At 37.3% G+C, this 2,997-nt stretch overlaps 1 non-coding gene across 1 annotated transcript; it reads right to left on the reverse strand.

Moving 5' to 3' along the window:
• Window positions 1–849: 849 nt before the first annotated feature.
• LOC136407366 (small nucleolar RNA SNORA13) lies at window positions 850–984 on the reverse strand. Its single transcript, XR_010751909.1, has one exon. It is a non-coding gene; the product is annotated as a small nucleolar RNA SNORA13 (small nucleolar RNA).
• Between the last annotated feature and the right edge of the window lie 2,013 nt (window positions 985–2,997).

A 2,997-nucleotide genomic window follows, 5' to 3' on the forward strand; every position in this document is an offset into this window, starting at 1 on the left:
CACAATGCCTCAGTTTTAATGCAATCCAAGACACTTTAGATTTCCAATGTCTCCAGTGAGCTTGTGAAAAAACAGTTTATTCAGTTTATTCTAATAATTCTCCCCTTTCTAGGACTCAAGGACATGTAGGTGGGTGAGTTCATTTGAGAAAATATGAGTGACAATGTACCCAGCCCTTTAATGGCTAATACACTTTACAGAACCAATGTGAATATGCAAGTTTCACTCCTTCCTTAAGGTGGGCTCTTTCCCAAGAGGATACTCAGTTGCTCATACAAAGGAAACATTTGTAGGGCCTGACCCACAGGTCTTCCTTGTGTATTTAGACAAGTCTAATTGCCAGTGGTACTCTGTCTGCACCAGCAGAGTCACAGGAGGCTTAGGATAAATACAGCCAGCCTGGCTGAAGAATAGGAAAAATCCTCTTTTGCCACTATTGTTGACTATGTAGTTAATTTTAGTGACCCAAATTCAGTAAATATGTTTATGTTGGTAAAATTCTATTCAGTTAAGTAGGTAATTTTACTTGGAAGGATACACATTGTTTTTCCACGTTACTCAATACATCCATTATTATTTTGAATTTGGAAGAAAAAAAATGGCATCCTATTAAAAGTTGGCTTCTTCTGAAAGTTGTCTTTGTGCAAAACTTTTGCCATATTTTCTTAGAAGATTAGTTCTAATCAATTTGGGGGATGGAGAGAAACCTTGAAGAACTAAGTGAAGAGCCTTGAGCCTTCCCAAGAGAAGTGTTAAGAAGCTCACGGACAGTAAATCAGTAAATGTACTTCTTCAGACTTACTTGAATCTCTTTCCTTAGACATTTGAACTGGATTCTCACCTTTTTTTAACTGTCACTCAGACAGCTCCTACACCAAAGACATCAAACTCAAAGGCAGGGAAAGGGCTGCAAAGCATTTAGTTTATGCCTTTTTTGACACCACATTCACTAGTTTCCAAAAGTGAATGGGCAGCACAAAGGCAGTTTACCTTTTTTGAAGTAGAGATCACTAGCCGGGATGAAAGAATCACAGAATGGGATTTGTCTCTTTGTATGGAGGAAAATGTATCCTGAAAGAAATATACTTTTATCTTTAATTAAGCACTTTTTTAGTTATTAAGAATAAAACAATGACTTGAGGGCAAGTTAATTTTCTATAGAAGCTGAAAAGACCATTGAAAATAATCACTGGATGATATGCTTGTCAACCAGGTATCCACAATGCCTGTAACAGTGCCTAGAACCTTGTACATTTTCAACAAAATAACAAAATGGATGCTTGGATAATTGAATGAACTTCAGGATTTATAAAGAGATGCAGCTGTTTTAATTTAGTAAGATTCACAGCCTTAGGTCAGCTCTGGATTCTGTTGTTTCTCTACTTTTCAATCTGAAGCGAGTTAAATAACATCTGAGATCTTATACAAGTCTTTCAAATTCTTGTGTTTTATAGTTTTCTTATCTGTAAAGTGCAAGTTTTGGACAAGAAAACACTGAGATTCTAAGGTTTCATTAAGCTCTGTAAGGCTAAAATCGTCCTTTGCTAGGCTTATAGGTACTAATGACCAAAAAATAGCAAATACTCCCTAAAAAAAAAGTTGCAAATGGCCTCAGGTCCACTAGGGGGCAAATATAGGCTCATCTGTGGTTAAGAATGAATAGCAATACAAAACAATTACTGTATGAGTTACTATGGCACAGAAATGCAAGTTGTGCAACACGTCACACTGAGCAACACAAAATACCTTACAAGGAGAGAATATTGACTCTATTTGGCAAAACAACAAAGCACAAACAAACAGAGACTGTGGTGTATTCTGAGCAAATGACTTGCTGAAAGCACAGAAATTTCACAAAAACTATGGTCTACGATTTTAACATCCTGTCTCTTAGTTTTGTACATTGACCATCACTTGACTGAGTTACAGAATGATGTAACCTGAAAGATATTGGGAAACCTAGAGGTTGTTTCACCCTACAGGTAAGATAGAATGAGGAACTAACTTATCTGTCTATATCCCCAACTCTGTCAGCCACAGAGCAGGCTGAGGAACCAAGCTGGAGATGCCCTTCAGGGTGACTTCCTTTGGAAGCATTCAGGAGGAATTTTTAAATCAAAGAAGAAAACATCTTGAAAAAATTGGCTGCTGGTGGTACTGTCTTATGCCAGTTGACATCATCAATCAACCAACAGTGTAGGAGAGCTGTCAAATTCCAGCAGCATGAGGGACAAGAGAAATAGTCAGACACCTGAAAAATGGAGAACTGCTCCACAGCACAGCTGGAGCTGCACTGCTGTCATTAGAGGGGGCGGATTTAGTGGGATGGGGGGAAGAAAGGAGAGGGTGTTCAGGAAAAGAAACATCAATTAAAATGTGCCTGATTCATAATTTTCTCAATTTTTCGGCAGAATGACTTCCTGCCCTGCCTTATGCATTGTGCAGAGCTACCTCAGAATTCATTTTTTCAGCTATTATTCATACTTTGGTTTGCTGTTTCTGAATGTATTCTTCCTCACAGTAACTGTTGACAGGTCCAGCCCTGTAACCATCTGGCTCCTGAAGTAATGAGACCAAATGAAATGGAGCTTGAAGAAATTAACATTCCTTTCTTAATCTATTAATAACTGAAAAGTGTTGATTTTGGTGACAGCTAGATACTTTATTATGAGGCATATTGGTTAATTAAGAGTATCATAATCAAGGTTATAGGAACGCACATCCCTCCAGAAATACACATATTTCTAATAAGCATAATTTGGTTCTTCTCATAGGTTCAAAACAATAGTCAGTGAAAACGTTATGCACAAAGAAAGTATCAACAAAGAATAAACAGACAACGTTGTATGTATGGACTACAATTATTGTTGGATTATTATGTTAAGTGTGCCTATGTATATCAAATACAGCTGCTGCACATCAATAGAAATTGCAAATAATTAAAGGTTTTCAACTCCATTACCCAATTTTCCCATGACTCTGCCCCATCTATTTACA

Source organism: Saccopteryx leptura, chromosome 5, assembly GCF_036850995.1.
Source record: "Saccopteryx leptura isolate mSacLep1 chromosome 5, mSacLep1_pri_phased_curated, whole genome shotgun sequence".
NCBI lineage: Eukaryota > Metazoa > Chordata > Mammalia > Chiroptera > Emballonuridae > Saccopteryx > Saccopteryx leptura.